At 43.2% G+C, this 20,049-nt stretch overlaps 1 protein-coding gene across 8 annotated transcripts in view; it reads left to right on the top strand.

The window, feature by feature from the left end:
- The first annotated feature begins 416 nt into the window (after positions 1 to 416).
- LOC137373746 (inverted formin-2-like) overlaps positions 417 to 20,049 on the top strand; it is an 85,112-nt gene continuing 65,479 nt past the window's right edge. For all 8 annotated transcript variants that reach the window (XR_010975686.1, XM_068039025.1, XM_068039028.1 and 5 more), the window contains exon 1: positions 417 to 580. The gene's annotated coding sequence lies outside the window, so the exon portion shown is untranslated. The remainder of the gene's footprint in view (positions 581 to 20,049) is intronic.

The following is a 20,049-nucleotide window of genomic DNA, read 5'->3' on the forward strand; positions in this document are numbered from 1 at the left end:
ATTACAATCAGCTATAAAGAAAGCCAAAATCATCTTATGGGATTTCTTCTGTTTTCATGCCTGAACACTAAACTGCAATGGTCATCAAAATTACTGCTTTTTCTCCAAGAAAGCAACCTTCCTTATTCACACTGACACATTTCTACAATACTCATGTTACCAGAGAGACCAGAATCTCACCATAAAAAATGTCATATGACCAATGCTTGGAATTTGTTTTTTTCCCCCAGCTGTGAAACATGCTTTCATTATAAAAAGTTAATGTTTTATTACAGAGTAATATTATGGATTTGACCAGTTTTAGGGGATTTCAACACGACACTTACAAAGCAAACTTTTCTAGTCTGAAGAAAACAGCTTTGATTAGTGTTCTGAGCATACAGTGGAGGTGGAGCCAAATGGCTACACCCCTGATGAGCAATGCTGATTGGAAAAGAACACAGCTGTACTGTGTTGGCTGCTTGGGTAATGTACTAATGCTGGAAAAACGACTCACAGAAGAAACTACTTGAAACTTGGACTTGTACAGTTGTTTTAAGAAAACTAAAAAGGCTACCATCTTTACAATTAGGATTTAATGGTAAGTAGCTGAACCCTGTTACTGCAGTGCTAAAATCTAAAATGTTTAGTTGAGACTCTACTTTGATGTTCATTTATACTTAAATAACCTTGTATAAATTTTGCAGTTATTTTGAATAATTCAACAAAATATTACACAGAGCTCTTTTTTTTTGGAAATCTTCCAACACTGGGCTGATGGTTTTGTGTTCTCTGCATGAGGAAGAATGCTTTATACAGTACTTTTGCAAAAGCACATCACTGTCAATGACTTGTTGAAGTGCTGGCCTTTTAGTTATGTAGGCAAATACAGCAGCTAATTTACACATAACTTGCGCCACAAGTAGAAAATGAAATGAAGTACCAATGATATTCTATTCAGTGGCATTGGCTAAGGTAGAAATGTTGGCCACAGTATCAGGAGAGCGCCCTGATCATCTTCAAATTGTGCCACAACATCAATTAAGTCCACAAGCTAACAAGATTAATTAACATCTCATTTGAAAGACAGCACCCCCTCAATAACCCATGGAAGTGTCAACCAAGCTTTTGTGCTCACATCCTGGAACTCAACCTTTTGACTCAGAAACAACAGTGTTACCAAATGGATCGAGTTGACTTTGAGCAATTTAATTATTTTCCACACATGAAATGCAAGCTGAATGACTGGAATACAGTTGTATTTTATAAATGCAGTATTGGCATAAATTTACAGGGTTAGAAATAAGCATTTCTGAAAAATAGTTAAACAGGATGTGAAGTTTTGTGACCCCACCCAACACTAGGAATTCTTAACTGTTAAATCAGTCTGGAGCTGGTATGATTATGTGCTGCTGCAATTATAGCTTATACATTCCTTCTGTGCATATGGGCTTCCAAGATATAAACCTCCAGGCCATGACTGTCCATCAGTTTCAATTTAGAATAACATTTATTTTTGTTCTGTCATTTCCAATATTTGATAGCAAAGCCTGGCAGAACAGATTGCTTTCCTGATTATTACTAACTAATATCTTCTGAAGTAGTTTTCGTATGACTTGCTAACTTTACAAAATGATGTCGGTGAAGTAAGATTTACAGACCAGAATATTCAGTTTCAGATAGCTGTATCCACAGGACTGATTGAATAACCCTTCACCAGACTGATAGCATTCAGAGGAATTAATGATATTTATTGAACTACATAATTGTCGAGAAATAAATGTTGTTCTGTGTGCACTGGTGAATCACTACTCAGTTATTCACCCATTATGCAGCAGAAGTCAAGCTCCTAACAATATAGATGACTGTCATTGCTGTTTAAATTCAGCTCACCACAGCTTACGAACTTAAAGATTATTGACATGGGTGTGGCATGGGTGTGTAGTAGGGAAACATTCTTGCAATTTTTATGAAATGAGATATGCGCAGTTTTATTCTGCTCTGAGAAAGGTACATTTTCAAAACCACCAAGCATTCCTATCCATCTTAGCTATTTTGCTGTCAGTGACACATTGCTGTAACATTGTCCCAGAAATATCCTATTGTGCTGCCAGTAGTTACCTAATGGTTTCTGGTATTTGGACAGAAATAGTCTGTGATGGGTACCTTCCCCACATCAACACAAAGTAATTGATATCGTAATATAATTCATAGAGCTGAAGTTATGTTAAATCAATTCATTTAAAATAGCAGATTAACTATCTGATTACAGAAGAGACTGATTATTAAAAGGTTTAAAAGTACAGACAGAGATGATCAAATTCTCTGAGCATTATAGCTCTGGGCCAGTTTTGGATATGGCGGCACCATCTCTACAACAGGGGTGAAATTGGACATTGGTTCGGGATGCAAAACAGGCAAAAATCAAATTTTCTGACCATTGAAGTCAATTGAACTGACTATTGGGCAGAGTGTATAATAGATGGCTGATGTGATATCACCTGTTTTGCTTCTCCGCATTTCCAATTTCACCCTTTATGTGATCAGTTGGGATCTGATGTTCAAGGATGGTTTCTTTGGTTGGCTCCAGGTTCATGGAAGTAATTTTTCTCTTGGAAGTTTTACCTCGATTTATTTGCCTCGCTAATGATATTGATTAAGCTAAGATGAATTGATGACAAACTGCATATGGTCCACTTGCAGGAGCGTCCGCCATGAGGTGAATGCTCTTTATCATGTGTCTCAGCTTCTTATATCATTGATATTTTATTGCATTTTTAAGAAAAACACAACTTTTCTCCATTTTTCTTTTAATCTGCTCACAGATGAGTTACCTGCAGTGACATGGCTCCATTTGATTTAGGTTGCAGAACAGTCCAGCTTGTAGACAACTGTGACAGTCAAGATAAAGAAATACTTACATTTAAAAAGCAAACTATCACATCAAAACAACTCAAAGCACATCACACAAACTATGGAACCTAAACTTATTTTCGGGAGGGCCTTTAAGCAAGCAGAGGGGTCAGAATATATATTCCTTGACTTTATCCATGAACCTCTGTGTGACCACCCTACTATCTATGCAAATTGTTCTTTGTTATACGAAAGAACAATTACCTTTATCAAAGTAACCAAGGCACAGAAGCAATCAACTTACAAATATTTAGCTGTAAAGTTTGTAGACTTGAGGACAAGTTGACCATTTTTCAAATACTGCAAATAAAAATAGGAAAAGGAGGGACTGAAAAGTCAGTCGTTTCATTGAGATCAATGGTAAATTAAAATAATTCATATATTTCTGCAGAATATTTGTGCTCATCAAGGTTCTGAATGGAACACTTCTTTCCTCTCCTCAAGTCTCTCCCCTCCACATGAAACCCAGGGGCTAATTGTAACCACCTATGGGATTTGGGCAGGTGTGGTGGCGAGTGAGTGTAAAAGACACTTGCTGGTCCAGGTTTGAATTGTGACTATTTTAACTCGCGGGCAAGTTCATTCTGGTTCAGATCTGTCAGAAATCCCATCAGATCTGCCGGTATAGCACCACGGTTAACTCAAACTTGCATAAAATACTTGCATGACTTGCCAACTCAGAAAGTGCTGCTTTCACGGGCTTTAGCTGTCCATAAATTGTATCTTAAGTTTAATTGGAGTGAGTTAAAAATATCTTTGTACTGTGCTGTTAAGAAAGGATTCTGCATTCATCCTTTTAGCAGTTTCGGCAGGGAAATCTCTTTCTTCCCCATCTTCATTAAACCCTTATCATAGTGTCATGCAGACCCCCCCAACCTGCCAAGAATGAAGCATATTAATTTTGTCATATGAACAATGATTTTAAACTGTTGCTGGAGTGAGGAAATGACTTGTAAAACAGATCAGCCATGGCTGGAAAAAACATTTGCATACTAACAGCCAGTGTTTAGAGGGACAAAGGGGAAATTCCCTGCTCCAATTTAACCCACAATGGACTTTGGGAACCAGGTATTGTGTTCTTTTTTATTCATTCATGGGATGTGGGCATCACTGGCCAGGCCAGCATTTATTACCCATCCCTAATTGCCCTCGAGAAGGTGATGATGAGCTGCCTTCTTGAACCGCTGCAGTCCATGTGGGGTAGGTACACCCACAATGCTATTAAGAAGGGAGTTCCAGGATTTTGACCCAGCAACAGTGAAGGAATGGCGATATAGTTCCAAGTCAGGATGGTGTGTGACTTGGAGGGGGAACTTGCAGGTGGTGGTGTTCCCATGCATTTGCTGCCCTTGTCCTTCTAGAGGTCGCGAGTTTGGAAGGTGCTGTCTAAGGAGCCTTGGTGCGTTGCTGCAGTGCATCTTGTAGATGGTACACACTGCTGCCACTGTGCATCGGTGGTGGAGGGAGTGAATGTTTGAGGATGGGGTGCCAATCAAGCGGGCTGCTTTGTCCTGGATGGTGTCGAGCTTCTCGAGTGTTGTTGGAGCTGCAGCTATCCAGGCATGTGGAGAGTATTCCATCACACTCCTGACTTGTGCCTTGTAGATAGTGCACAGGTTTTGGGGAGTCAGAAGATGAGTTAGTCCACCGCAGGATTCGTAGCCTCTGACCCATGGTACTTATATGGCTACTCCAGTTCAGTTTCTGGTCAATGGTAGCCCCTAGGATGTTGATAGTGGGGGATTCAGCAATCGTAATGCCGTTGAATGTCAAGGGGAGATGGTTAGATTCTCTCTTGTTGGAGAAGGTCATTGCCTGGCACTTGTGTGGCGCGAATGTTACTTGCCACTTATCAGCCCAAGCCTGGATATTGTCCCGGCAGGTCTTGTTGCATTTCTACACGGACTGCTTCAGTATCTGAGGGGTCGCGAATGGTGCTGAACATAGTGCAACCATCAGCGAACATCCCCACTCCTGACCTTATGATGGAAGGAAGGTCATTGATGAAGCCGCTGAAGATGGTTAGGCCTAGGACACTATCTTGAGGAACTCCTGCAGTGATGTCCTGGAGCTCAGATGATTGACCTCCAACGACCACAACCATCTTCCTTTGCGTTAGGCATGACTCCAACCAGCGGAGAGTTTTCCCCCTGATTCCCATTGACTTCAGTTTTGCTCGGGCTCCTTGATGTCATACTCGGTCAAATTCTGCCTTGATGTCAAGGGCAGTCACTCTCACCTCAGCTGTGGAGTTCAGCTCTTTTGTTCATGTTTGAACCAAGGTTGTAATGAGGTCAGGAGCTGAGTGGCCTTGGCGGAACCCAAAATGAACATCACTAAGCAGGTTATTGATAAGCAAGTGCTGCTTGATGGCACTGTTGATGACACCTTCCATCATTTTACTGATGATTGAGAGTAGGCTGATGGGGCGGTAACTGGCCGGGTTGTATTTGTCCTGCTTTTTATGTACAGGATATACCTTGGTAATTTTCCACATTGCCGGGTAGATGCCAGTGTTGTAGCTGTATTGGAACAGCTTGGCTAGGGGCGTGGCAAGTTCTGGAGCACAGGTCTTCAGTACTATTGCTGGAAAGCTGTCAGGGCCCATAGCCTTTGCAGTATCCTCTGCCTTCAGTCGTTTCTTGATATCACGCGGGGTGAATCGAATTGGCTGACGTCTGTCATATGTGATGCTGGGGACTTCAGGAGGAGGCTGAGATGGATCATCAACTTGGCACTTCTGGCTGAAGATTGTTGCAAATGCTTCTGCCTTATCTTTCACACTAATGTGCTGGGCTCCACCATCATTGAGGATGGGGAGATTTATGGAGCCACCTCCTCCAGTTAGTTGTTTAATTGTCCACCACCATTCATGGCTGGATGTGGCAGGACGGCAGAGCTTAGATCTGATCTGTTGGTTATGGGATCGCTTGGCTCTGACTATTGCATGCTGCTTACGCAGTTTGGCACGCAAGTAGTCCTCTGTTGTAGCTTCACCAGGTTGACACCTCATTTTTAGGTATGCCTGGTGCTGCTCCTGGCATGCCCTCCTGCACTCTTCATTGAACCAGGGTTGGTCTCCTGGCTTGATGGTAATGTTGGAGTGGGGGATATGCTAGGCCATGAGATTACAGATTGTACAATTCTGCTGCTGCTGATGACCCACAGCGCCTTATGGATGCCCAGTTTTGCATTGTTAGATCTGTTCAAAATCTATCCCATTTAGCACGGTGATAGTGCCACACAACACGATGGACGGTATCCTCAATTTGAAGGCGGGTCTTCGTCTCTTCAAGGACTGTGCGGTGGTCACTCCTACCAATACAGTCATGGACAGATACACCTGCGGCAGACAGCTTGGTGAGGACGAGGTCAAGTATGTTTTTCCCTCACCACCTGCCGCAGACCCAGTCTAGCAGCTATGCCCTTTAGGATTTGGCCGGTTCAGTCAGTAGTGGTGCTACCAAGCCACTCTTGGTGATGGACATTGAAGTCCCCCACCCAGAGAACATTCTGCACCCTTGCCACCCTCAGTGCTTCCTCCAAGTGGTGTTCAACATGGAGGAGTACTGACTCATCAGCTGAGGGAGGGCGGTAGGTGGTAATCAGCAGGAGGTTTCCTTGCCCATGTTTGACCTGATGCCATGAGACGTCATGGGATACAGAGTCGATGTTGAGGAGTCCCAGGGCAACTCCCTCCCTACTGTATAGCACTGTCCCGCCACCTCTACTGGGTCTGTCCTGCCAGTGGGTCAGGACATACACGGGGATGGTGATGGTAGTGTCTGAGACATTGTCTGTCAGGTATGATTCCGTGAGTATGACAGTGTCAGGCTGTTGGTTGACTAGTCTGTGGGACTGCTCTCTCAACTTTGGCACAAGCCCCCAGATGTTAGTAAGGAGGACTTTGCAGGGTCAACAGGACTGGGTTTGCCGTTGTCGTTTCCGGTGCCTAGGTCGATGCCGGGTGGCCCGTCCGGTTTCATTCCTTTTTATTAACTTCATAGTGGTTAGATATAATTGAGTGGCTTGCTAGGGCATTTAAGAGTCAACCACATTGCTGAGAGTCTGGAGTCACATATAGGCCAGACCAGGTAAGGACAGCAGATTTCCTTCCCTAAAAGACATTAGTGAACCAGATGAGTTTTTACAACAATTGACAATGGTTTCATGGCCATCATTAGACTAGCTTTTAATTCCAGATTTATTAACTGAATTCAAATTCCACCTTCTGCTGTGGTGGGATTCGAACCCATGTCCCCAGAATACTCTGGGTTTCTAATCCAGTGACAATACCACTATGCCACCGCATGTAATTAGAGACATTATAGGGTCAGCTAAGACAAGAGAATCCACAGACGTGGTCAGACCAGGTAGTCACATGATTAATCTTCTTGGCAACCTGGGTTTTTCTGAATTGTACAAAGAGTTTGAACAAGAAAAAAGACTGATTGCTCCTGGAATGAAAAGACCTCACCTGTCTGCTCCCATCTCTTTCTCACAAACCTCTGGACCCACTGAGGACACATGAACTTCAAGAGAGAAAGTCTCCTACATTGAACAAGGTTTAAGAAGTATACTGGGCCCCAATGATAAGCAAGACCTACCTACAATCAAGGACTTTACAGCAAATTCGAAGAACAGTAACCAAAACCATCTTCAGATATTTCCTCAAACTTTTCCACTTTATTTTACCTGCTCTTTTCTGACTCTATCTGCATGTGTGCATCGCATATGCATGCTAGCATGGGCACGTTGCATATCCGTAGGCGTTAACCGAATTAGAGTTTAAGTTTAATAAAGTTAACCCTTTTTTCTTTAAACCTAAGGAAACCTGTTTGGCTAGTTTATTTGCCTTATAATTAGAAATTAGTGAACAAGGATTCACTCAGGGGGAGCTAAAAAAACGGTGTGTTTAAAACAAAACCCTGTTACCAGGTGAAGGCTGAGAGGGAACCCTAGACCCCTTTCTCACCTGGTCATAACAATGGGGTTCCCCATGTTCTTCTGACAGAGTCAGAAGAGCATGAGGAAGAATGAGAAATAAGAGGTATGCAGCATAGACCTACACTAACAAAGAGGAGGAGTTCGGAGGTAACATTCTAACAAAGCTGGATCTGCCTGGCCATTAATCAGAATGAGGGCAGTTCTTAGATCATGCAGACCTTGAATGTTCTTGGTCCCCCAAGGTCTGAAGGTCAATGCCCCCATGTAGAAGTTACTAGTCATTGTACAAAGCTCTCAGTTAATGGAGGACAGATGCAGAGGTTCCACTCATTCCAGGTAGCATTGCACCATTCTTAATCCATCTCTGATACTAGCATAGAGGGATGACAGTGGTCTCCACCGTGGCCTGTGCTAGCTGTCACATTCCTTGAAGGTGCTCCTCAGTAATTTTACATGCGTTCAATGTTCTTTTCAGAGCAGAACTCCCTGCATCCAGAGGCTCAAAACCAGTGGCTGACTTCTGTGGTGTCTCCAATCCTCACTGTCAGACTACTCTGCCACCTAAGACTCTCCAGAAGCCTCATGCTCATGATACAGACTGATATTTACAGACTGATACTGTCTGTCATTTCACAGCTTTCATCAGCCCTTTCCCAGCGTACCTTGCCTCAGGCCAATAGTTTCACATGTATTTAGTTGAGTCAAATACTTAAACTGAATCTCAGCAACCTCTAGTTGTCCAGTCAGAACTAAGAAACCACAAAATGGCATTACTTTTATCCTCCCTTGATTCCTTCAAAAAATAAAGAAACTTCACTGACATAGGAATCCAGAAATCTGATGTGTTGTGGAATCAGAGCCCACCACATGCAGAGTTTACACATCACAGCCATTCCTGTTTGTCACATAACAACCAGTCTCTTAACAAATTCTCATGGCTTAATATGACAGATAACCTTGGCCATAATTTTACCTCAAGCAGCCAAGCCAAGCCGCCGGGACCAAAAGCTGGTCCACAGCCCACACAGGCAGATGGCGGGACCATGGGGGCAATTTTACAGGCAGCAGCCAATTATGAGGCTGCTGCACAGACTGCTGTCTGCCTCTCAGAGCTGCCGGCCCAATCAAAGGGCTGGCAACTCTGTGGTGTCACCAATAGAAGTAGCCGCTGTTGAGGCGGCAAGGAAAATGAGACGGCACCTCCATGCTGAGTTGCCCTCGAAGAACTGCGAAGAAATGCTTTGGTGTGCCAGGACCAGGCAGGCAGGCCCAGGTGATTGGAGGGAGTCTGGCAGCGGGGCAGCTACTGCCACCGGTGGGCTCCCTCCTTAGGCCGTGGAGCCTCCAGAAAGGAAGGCCCCCGCATCCCGGGAAGCCAGGACATAGCTGGTGGACTCACCACGCCGGGGTGGAGTGGTGGGGGGGGGGGGCCATTCTGAGGCTGGTGAAATATCCTAGCAGGTCGTAAAATGGCCATCAACAAGTCAATTAATCACCTTAATTGGCTGCCTGCCTCCAGTCAACGGGCAGCCAAGACACTGCTGTCCCTGCCTTTGGTAATATGCAGTGGTGGCAGGGATATGTCAAGCTTCCCTCCCAACATCTTCTGCCGCCATTTTACCACCCCTCCTGCCTCCCAGCCCATCTCCAAGAGGCTGGTAAAATTCAGCCCATTGTTTCACACTTCATGCTGCCACCAGACAGTTGAATTGAATGGAAAGTATAGAAATGAGCATTCCATTTTACAAATAGTTATTTGATCTAATTTCACAAAAAAGCAAAACCAGACAAACCTTCTGTGAAGTAAAAAAAGAACCGACCCTTTATAAATTCCTATATGGAAAATAATGATGTTGTTGTGCATATTTACTAAAGTAAAATAGCACAAATTTCATAGTGTGTGGCAGGAAAACATGCAGTTGAACCAACCTATCATGTGCAGTGTTTAAAAACCAAGTAGAAACAGCTCCCAGTAGCATTACTGATACAATCTTTCTACCTGACTGCAGTCTTCAATAATTTCATCATTTTTATGATTTCTGCTAATATAAAACTATGGAGCCTCAACTTATTTTTAATCTGCACTGGAGCGTATGTAGGCTCTACTTTCCTGAAAACTACATTGAAACTTCAAATCGAATAATCTTAATATATCTTAATTGTCAAGCAGACAGTGATGTATTTTACAGAACAGGTGTGAGAAGAAATTCATCAAGTAATATTTTCTTGATCAGCAGCTTGCATTTGTGCTTTGATATCAGCCAACATTTTTTGTAGGCACAAAAGCACAGCAGCAATCCTTTATAAATTTAATCGATGACCTGCCATTAACTTATCATGTCAACTGATAACTTGCTCATTTAAATGGAAAGGTAAAGCATTGTTATCATTGCAGTATACAAAACTATAGAATGCTGCTCTGTTGTTGCTAAATCTCATCAACTTTGTGTACAAATGCTAAAGGTCTCAGTAAGGTTACTCTGTCTGAATTTACAAAGTAGTTTTAAGGACATTTTACAATACACACAATGCTGAGGGACAGGAAAAGACCAGCTGGTTGACTAAACCTGGCTCACACAATCATGTTGAAGATAAACATCATGACCCCAATGCTCCCCAGCCATATGAACTCCTGGGAGAGATGAACAGCAACAGACAAAAAAACATTAGGCTAATTCAGGTGGAAAAAATTCAGCAAAATTTCTCTCCAGCTCTTGAAGGTTATCAAAATGAATTCCATAGTGATCATGAGGCCAACATCCCACTTACTTTTGTATGCAGTGACATCAGCATCAACCAGGACCTCATCCAGCTCCCGTTTGAACCCTGACAATGAATCTGCACTCACTGCACAAGCTGCCAACTTGTTCCAAATCTCCATAACCATCAGTGAAAATGAAACTCTCCTGACATTTAATCTAGTTCTATACTTACCTAACTTACATGCATGTTGCCTTGCTCTACCCAATCTATCTAATTCAAATAGTCTATTCGCATGAACACAGTCTAATCCCTTCATTATTTTAAATACCTCAATCAAGTCTCCCTGAACTCCATGCCTTTCTGGAATAAACAGACCCAGAGAACTAAGAACTATTAAATTATTTATCAATCTAATGGCCCTCCTCTGAATCAATTCCAGGGCCTCTATGTCACCCACAACATGAGGGGACCAAAACTGGACACTGTATTCTAAATGAGGCTTAACTAATGTTTCGTAGAAGGACACACACTACTTTATATTTTATATTGAAATATTCTAAGAATACATCCTAATATTCTATTAGCTTTTGCTATAGCTACAAGGCACTGTTCATGAACACTTAGAGATTCATAACCTAGGTCTCTTACCTGCCCACCAGACTGAAGTTCAGTACATTGCATGCTTGGTGTTAGCTCTATCCACATGCATTGATTTAAATTAAATGTCATCTATAAGATGTGGGTCAATTCCCCTGTGCATGTAGATCTGATTGTAGTCTTTTTCTCTTCTCCAAGGTTCTAACATTAGCATAAATCTTTGTTCTAGCTGCAAACCTGCAGAGCATTCTCCCAGTGTCTCCATCCAAATATAGTATAATTATAATATAAATAGTGAAAAGCAACAGTCCAAACACTGATCCCTGTGGGACTTCAATCATCTGCCTATGAGAATACAACTTCATTTTTAATTGAATCATCCCAAGATATGTTCCCCAATCCCATTGGACTCTATTTTATAAATGATTCTATTATGTGGCTGCTTGTCGAAAGCTTTTTGAAAATCCAAATGTGCTATGTCAACAAGACAACCTTCATCCAACAGCACAGTGACCTCAAGAAAATTCAACCAGATTGGTGACACATGACATAGAAAATTAGAAACATAGAAAATAGGGGCAGGAGAAGGCCATTCGGCCCTTCGAGCCTGCTCCGCCATTCATTACGATCATGGCTGATCATCCAACTCAGTAACCTGTTCCTGCTTTCCCCATATATTCTTTGATCCCTTTCGTCCCAAGAGCTATATCTAACTCCTTCTTGAAAACATACAATGTTTTGGCCTCAACTTCTTTCTGCGGTAGCGAATTCCACAGGCTCACCACTCTCTGGGTGAAGTAATTTCTCCTCATCTCAGTCCTGAAAGGTTTACCCCATATCCTTAGACTATGACCCCTAGTTCTGGACTTCCCCACCATTGGGAACATCCTTCCTGCATCTACCCTGACAGGTCTTGTCAGAATTTTATAGGTTTCTAAGAGATCCCCCCTCACTCTTCTGAACTGCAGCGAATATAATCCTAACCAACTCAACCTCTCATCATTCGTCAGTCCCGCCAGCCCAGGGATCGGTCTGGGAAACCTTCACTGCACTCCCTCTATAGCAAGAACATCCTTCCTCAGATAAGGAGACCAAAACTGCACACAATATTCCAGGTGTGGCCTCACCAAGGCCCTGCATAATTGCAGCAAGACATCCCTGCTCCTGTACTCAAATCCTCTCGCTATGAAGGCCAATATACTATTTGCCTTTTTTACCGCCAGTTGCACTTGCATGCTTACCTTCAGCGACGTATACAAGAACACCCAGCTCTCGTTGCATATTCCCCTCTCTCAGTTTATAGCCAGATAATAATTTTGCATTTATCCACATTATATTGCATCTGCCATGCATTAGCCCACTCACTCAATTTGTCCAAATCACCCTGAAGCCTCTCTGTATCCTCCTCACAACTCACCCTCCCACCCAGTTTTGTGTAATCTGCAAATTTGGAGATATTGCATTTAGTTCCCTCATCTAAATCATTAATATATATTGTGAATAGCTGAGGTCCTGGCACCGATCCCTGAGGTACCCCACTAATCACTGCCTGCCATTCGGAAAAAGACCCGTTTATTCCTACTCTTTGTTTCCTGTCTACCATCCAATTTTCTATCCATCGCAATACACTACCCCCAATCCACACGCTTTAATTTTACACGCTAATCTCTTATGTGGGACTTTGTCGAAAGCCTTCTGAAAGTCCAAATAAACCACATCCACTGGCTGTCCCTCATCAACTCTACTAGTTACATCCTCAAAGAATTCTAGTAGATTTGTCAAGCACGATTTCCCTTTCATAAATCCATGCTGACTCTGCCCGATTCTACCACTGTTCTCCAAGTGCTCTGCTATAAAATCTTTGATAATGAACTCTAGAGTTTTCCGCACTACTGACTTCAGGCTGACTGGTATATATTTATTTTTATTTATTTAGAGATACAGCACTGAAACAGGCCCTTCGGCCCACAGAGTCTGTGCCGACCATCAACCACCCATTTATACTAATCCTACACTAATCCCATATTCCTACCACATCCCCACCTGTCCCTATATTCTCCTACCACCTACCTATACTAGGGGCAATTTATAATGGCCAATTTACCTATCAACCTGCAAGTCTTTTGGTGGTGGAAGGAAACCGGAGTACCCGGCGAAAACCCACGCAGACACGGGGAGAACTTGCAAACTCCACACAGGCAGTACCCAGAATTGAACCCGGGTCGCTGGAGCTGTGAGACTGCGGTGCTAACCACTGCGCCACTGTGCCGCCCAAATATAATTCCCTGCTTTCTCTCTACCTTCCTTTTTAAATAGTGGGGTTACAGTAGCTACCCTCCAATCTTTAGGAACTGTTCCAGAGTCTATAGAATCTTGGCAGATGACCACCAATGCATCCACTATTTCTAGGGCCACTTCCTTAAGTACTGTGGGACATAGATTATCAGGCCCTGGGGATTTATTGGACTTCAATCCCATCAATTTCCCCAACACCATTTCTCTACTAATACTAATTTCCTTCAGTTCCTCCCTCTCATTAGACCCTGTGTTCCCCAACATTTCTGGTATATTTGTGTCCTCCTTTGTGAAGACAGAACCAAACTATGCATTTATTTTGTCAGCCATTTCTTTGTTCCCCATAATAAACTCCCCTGTTTCTGACCTTTTCCAGAGCCATGTTGATAGTCTGTAGCAGCCCTTGGTCTTCCTAGTTGGTTGTACAAGCATCTCTAATATCCATAACCAAAGTCATGCCAATAGGCCTAACATTTCCTAGCTCTGATTTGCTGCCATTTTGAATATTACTACATTAGCCTCCCTTCAGTCCATTGGAACAGCTCACTTAGCGCATCTCCCATTTCTTTGCTCCTCTCGGATGAATGCTATTAAGACCAGCAGCCTGATCTAATTTGATACCCCTTATTCTGTCCAGGATTACATCTGTATCCATTGACATTTATAACTTTGTCAACCATATGTTGCATTAGTGGTAATGGAGCATGGTCTTCTGAAGTGAGGACTAATTCAATGTAGCAATTTAGGACCTCTGCCATGTCCTGAGAGTTTACCTGAATCTGCCTGAGGAATCCTTTAATGGCCGAATATAGACCTTTATTTCCTTCTAACTCCTAGCTTTAATGCTTTGTACTACAGACTAAAATAAGCAAGAAATCTATATTTAAAAAATCATAGAAATTATAGAAAATTATAGAAGATTTTTGGTACAGAAGGAGGCCATTTGGCCAATTGTGTCCATGCCAGTCGAAATAGAGCTATCCAACCTAATCGCACTTTCCAGCTCTTGGTCCGTAGCCCTGTAGGTTATGGCAATTAAAGTGTATATCAAAATATTTTTAAATGCAATTAAGGTTTCTGCCTCTACCACCATTGTAGATACTGGGGGCTGGATTTTACAAACAGCTCAGGGTCGGGGGGCAGGCTCGCAATTTCACACTGCCGCCGTCATGCCGGTTCGGTACCATGATCCCGACCCAATTTTGAAGAGGCCAGGTTGGGTTCGGAACAGCTACCCGCCCGCAAGCATTGGGTAGTCAATTGAGGGAAATTAGAGCCAATTGGCCCCGTTCCCATGCCAACTGGGATTTCCAGTCGGCAGTCCAGGCGAGAGACATCGGCTGGACCACAGGTGACTATGGCGGGCTCACATGGGGGGAGGGGGCCGGGAGCCGTGCTTAGTCGCCCAAGGGGCTCGCCCACCCGCACCAGTCATGGCCACCAGGCCACAGCTGCAGCTGGATTGCCCCTCCAGCAAGCTGTGGCAGTTGTAAATTTTTAAAAAGTTGACCTCTTCCTCCATGTTGAGATGCCCTCTCTCTCTCCCTCCAACACAAATCAGCAGTTCATACCTCGGCCGGTGGGTTGCAGATGTGTCAGTGTTGGAGAGCCTCTCACTGGCCCTCCAGCTTCAGGAGCTGGCCCTCCGTTCTTAACTGGATGGCGAGCCCTGGCCTGGCCCTTTAAAAATCGGGTTGGGCATATCTGGAACATGTCGCATAGGGTTGGGAGCCAGAAACGGTCCTGACTTCTGGCTCCCAAGTGCAGACTGAAGGTCCAGCCATGAATTTCAGATCCCCACCACACTCTGGATGAAAACATTTCTCAACACCCCTCTAATCTGCCTACCAAGCTCGAGGAGCCATATGATCTACTTCTGCTCTTATTTCTTAGGTTCTTATGTGCCAGTTACTTTAAATCTATTTCCCCTTAGTATTGCCCTCTCTGATAAGGGAAATAAGTCATTCCTATCCATTCTATTTAAGCCCCTCATAATTTTATACATTTCAATTAAATCTCCCCTCAGCTTTCTCTGTTCAAAACAAAACAATGCCAGTCTATCCAATCTTTCCTCCTAAAATTCTCCGGTCCTGGCAACAACTTCATAAATCTCCTCTGTACCCTCTCTAGTGCAATCACATCCTTCTGTAATGTGGTGACTAGAAATTTTAGTACTCTAGCTGTGGCCTAACAAGTATTTTGTGCAGTGCTAGCCTAACCTCCCTGCTCTTATATTCTATGCCTCAGCCAATTAAGGAAAGTATCCCATCTGTCTTCTTGACCACCTTATCTACCTGACCTGCTGCCTTCAGGGATGTGTGGAGCTGCACTCCAAATTAATCTAAAAGATGTAGCACTGATTTGCACAGAAACAGAATTTATTAATGAATAAATAAGAGAGACCCTTATACAGTCCCTGTATTAATGGCTCTTCCACCCTCTGGTGAAAGAAAAATCAATTTTAAAACACATGCAGTTTTTGTTATAAAAACAAGAAATGCTGGAACCACTCAGCAGGTCTGGCAGCATCTGTGGAAAGAGAAGCAGAGTTAACATTTTGGGTCACTGACCCGAAACATTAACTCTTCTTCTCTTTCCACAGATGCTGCCAGACCTGCTGAGTGGTTCCAGCATTTCTTGTTTTTATTTCAGATTTTCAGCATCCGCAGTATTTTGCTTTTATTGCAGTTTTTGTTACTTCATCTAAGTAATGCAATATTCTGCTCAGCTGGAAAAGGTTGCCCAGAATTTCTCAGCAATAAGTAATGGCTGATCTTTTTAAAATGGGGAAACATCCACTTTAGAATTTGCTTTCACTGTGCAAATAAAATTCTATAAAAATACTTTGCAGCTAGTCACTGGTGATGGGAATTTCTACTTCAGCAGAAATCTGGCAGTTATCAATGTTGGGTGTTGTCAGTGCAGCTAGGGTGTTGTTGATAAAGTCTTGGAGTCTGGATAAGGTCAACTAATAACTCTTATTATTTACACATCTCTATTTACACTCTCCACAAGCCCCTCTAGCTAGCATCCTTCCTGCTGCTACTGTCTTCTTCCAAAGCCTATTACCATGTGGTTGTTACATCATCATCACATCAGTGGGAGGGTTTCTCGCTCTGTCTCCAGCATTAACCCTTTCAGGTCCTTATACTACAATCAACAGAAGGGGTTTAGCCTAACTCCTGGGCCACTGACCCCAATGAATTTTCTGGAACTAGCCTAGTGTGAGGGGGATTCCCACCTTTTTTAAAAAATTCTTTCATGGGACGTGGACGTCACTGGCAAGCCCAACGTTTATTGCCCATCCCTAATTGACCTTGACAACTGAATGGCTTGCTAGGCCATTTCAGAGTCAACCACATTGCTGTGGGTCTGGAGTCACATGTAGGCCAGACCAGGTAAAGTCAGCAGATGTCCTTCCCTAAAGGACATTAGTGAACCAGATGGGTTTTTACAACAATCAGCAATGGTTTCATGGTCACCATTAGACTAGTTTTCAATTCCAGATTTATTAATTTGAATTCAAATTCCACCATCTACTGTGGTGGGATTCGAACCCATGTCCACAGAGCATTAGCCTGGGGCTCTGGATTAGTAGTCTAGTGACATTACTACTAGGCCACTGCCTCCCCTCGATCTCAGCCGTGAATCCTACCTCAGAGAGAGAGAGAGAAAAGAGGTAAATGGTTGCTTGAGGCCTCAGGTGCTTGCCGCAATGGAGCTGAGCAGGCTAAACGCAGCAGAGCTAAAGGAGGAGGCTGAACCTCTTTGAAACTTATCAATGGCCCCGAGGTCAATTGGACTCCTGGAGGAGGCCATTGGAAATTTAAATACCCTCTTGCCCACTATCACAATGGTGGATGTCTATTACATGCCAATGTGCCTTTTGCCCACTGTTGCTATGATGATAGTGATGCAAAATGTGACAGATGATAACATTGCCTGCTTTGAATTCAATGGCCATGTTGGTAGTTGCAAAGCAGCCATCAGACAGCTTTCTGGCTGATTCCCAACCCTTGTCTGCCCCAGATCCACTCGTCATTGGGTTGAGAGCAGTGAGAGACTAGATGGAGCTTGATAATGTGTTGTGTGTGCTAAATAAAAATGTCTTGGAGTCTGTTTCATATTTGCTTATTTAAATATGTTTTGTCAAGGATTATAAACTATTGCTTAAAATTCTGCCCCCCAAAAAAGTAATGGAAAACGTTTAGAATTTTTTTTACAAGTCCAACATGAAGCCAATTTTACATTACTTTGTTTTTCCCATTTTCCATTAAGCAGTGCGTGTCCATCATACCGATCAATTTTCTGAACATTGCATCAGGTTTTATCCTGCTTTTAAACTGGGACGCAGCACAGGTCATCAAAAAGGTGGAGGGGCGCAACATTGACATTTATACTCTGCTGAGTTTTTGATCACAGTGTCAAATGGAGGTGAGACATTTCTTGAGGAAGGAAAAGGTGTGGAGGAAAAGGTGGGGCGGCACAGTGGCGCAGTGGTTAGCACTGCAGCCTCACAGCTCCAGCGACCCGGGTTCAATTCTGGGTACTGTCTGTGTGGAGTTTGCAAGTTCTCCCTGTGTCTGCGTGGGTTTCTTCCCACATGCCAAAGACTTGCAGGTTGCTAGGTAAATTGGCCATTAGCAATTGCCCCTAGTATAGGTAGGTGGTAGGGAAATATAGGGACAGGTGGGGATGTGGTAGGAATATGGAATTAGTGTAGGATTAGTATAAATGGGTGGTTGATGGTTGGCACAGACTCGATGGGCCGAAGGGCCTGTTTCAGTGCTGTATCTCTAAAACTAAAACTAAAAAACTAAATGGAGGCTGAGTATCGTATACTCTGTAGAATCTAGAAGCATTGGTGAAATCCCGAGAGCAGGCCACCCAGCCTTATTTCTCCAGCATAAATTTTAGAGAGGGTGCTGAGCAAGAAGAGGGAGAAAGCAAGTTTTAGATAAGCAATACATAGCCTCACATAAATCAACCCATGACAGCCTTGTTTGATTGATAAACACAGTACGACACCCAATGGCATAGTTCAAATAACACAACATGCAAATCACTCATTAATAAATATTTGAAATCTGCATTCAAATTTTACTGCAAATCGTACAGTAACTTGGCACCAATGCACTGCATCTAAACACACTAACAACAAAATTCAGCCCCCTTGTGCCTGCAATTTCGGTATTATGGGTGCCAGTTTGGTACCAAACACAGTGCCAGTATCTGAGCTGACGGCTGCGAGTGTGAGATCCTGTTGGACGTAATGCTTCCGCGCCACTGCCTGATCAGGTTCCAGTTCCTGAAAGGAGAAAGGCACAAGGGTAAGGTTTCCATGAGGGATGGAAGGGAAAGCAAGAAGTGTATCCTCATACTACCTTCAGCTTGTATATCAGAAAAGATTGTGGGTTGAGGTGGAAGTGGGATGTGAGAAGGTAGGTTAGGTAGGAATGTACAGTGAGCATTTGTGTTTTCAGCTCCGCTATGGCCTCAGTCATAGAAACACCAATGATTATCAGCACCATCTCTTCGTGTGGATTAGGACAAACAGCTGTTGTCTGTTTCCCTCCGGTTAGCTCCAGCTGTCTTTGGCTGTCTACCACCTTGTCCCGCAAGAGAGAGAGAAGTGTATCAGTGAGTGTGGTACAATGTGTTTGGGTGATGTGACTTTCATAGTTGAGTAGCTGACAATGTATACAAGTTGTGAGATTTGGATGTGAGGCTTGCAGCACCCATGTGATGGTGAGATGAAAGTCTGAATGCTAGGTATGCATCATGGTTGATAGATAATGGAGGTAGGTAAGTGAAGGAGGTTCATCTGTAAGGATATGACCACTCATGTGGGGTCATTGAACTTCTTCCTGCACTACATCCGGACCCTCAGGCTACACTACTTGCATTGACAGCAATGGATATCTGCTCCTATTTCCTTCTCAGTGTCTGTGTAGAGTGCTTCCTGGCCCCTGTGAGTAGAGGGTCTCTCTCTTGTCCTGTCCACTTCCTGAACCAAGGCCTCCATTGCAATGTCTGGGAACTTTGGAGCATTTTCTCTGCCTGTTTGCACCATTTTCACTCCTCTCTGCTCAGGATGTCTTCTGCATCTAGTTCCAGCATCTGGTGCTGCCAGAATGCATCTTACATTTTAAAGGTTGCATACTATCATCATTTAAATTATTAGGCAATAGGAAGGTTGCAGGTTTCTCCCGCATCACAATCCCCACACACAGGCCTTATCCAATTTTTCTCTCATTGTTTCATCCGGAAGCAGAGAAGTGTTATCCTCTCCTGCTGAACAAATTACCTTTCTGTACTTATTTTTGCCACAATAAAAGTCCGTTCGGAAGCCAGGAAGGAAATAATCTCATATGGCAGAGAATGAAGGTCAATATTACTTACTTCCTGGGTTTAGAGGAAAAGGAGAGCTTTTTTAAAAAAGATCATTTGGTTTATTTGTAATTTAGGATTTTTAAAATGTGCAAAATAAACTTCTGTGGTGTACTGTGCTTTGCTCACAGTAGGTATAATATCTTAATGTAAAAGAAGTTATAAGAATACACATCATATGAACTCCACCTTCTTTTGTATGTGAAATGGAGGTTAGCATAAGTC

This window comes from Heterodontus francisci, chromosome 9 (genome assembly GCF_036365525.1).
Source record: "Heterodontus francisci isolate sHetFra1 chromosome 9, sHetFra1.hap1, whole genome shotgun sequence".
NCBI classification, from domain to species: Eukaryota; Metazoa; Chordata; class Chondrichthyes; order Heterodontiformes; family Heterodontidae; genus Heterodontus; species Heterodontus francisci.